Consider the following 505-nt stretch of genomic DNA (forward strand, 5'->3'; position numbering starts at 1 on the left):
GACAGAAAAACATTATTTACTAAACAACAAAAAACAAAAAAAAAAAAAAAAAACAGGCAAGTTATAGAATCTGACAGAATCTCTGTTTTTTTTTTGTCTTTTTTTAACATTTCAAACATTTTACTGGTAAATTAGACTTTTTTTTTTTTTACTACGTTTAAATCAGTAACACATAATTATTTGCTGTTGATTAAAAGAAATATTTTGGATGTTAAGGATTGAAAAATGGGAAACAAGGTTTAAAACTTATTCTGCAGATTTTGTGTGTAAAAAAATAAATAAATACATTTTTTTTCCCTTTGTTTCCATTTTGTTTTTTAACTGTAATTTTGGGATTTGGGACAGAAATTTCTCAGAAACTGTAAAAAATGAAATTTTGTAAAACGAAGGAGGTACAACATTTTGACTAGTGAGGGAGGTCACCTACAACTCCTCTGAAGGAGGTACTAGAAGGAGCAGCTGAGATGAAAGAGACTGTTCACACAACCACTGTTGTTTGTTCTTC

Source organism: Stegastes partitus, unplaced genomic scaffold (assembly GCF_000690725.1).
Source record: "Stegastes partitus isolate 25-593 unplaced genomic scaffold, Stegastes_partitus-1.0.2 Scaffold816, whole genome shotgun sequence".
NCBI classification, from domain to species: domain Eukaryota; kingdom Metazoa; phylum Chordata; class Actinopteri; family Pomacentridae; genus Stegastes; species Stegastes partitus.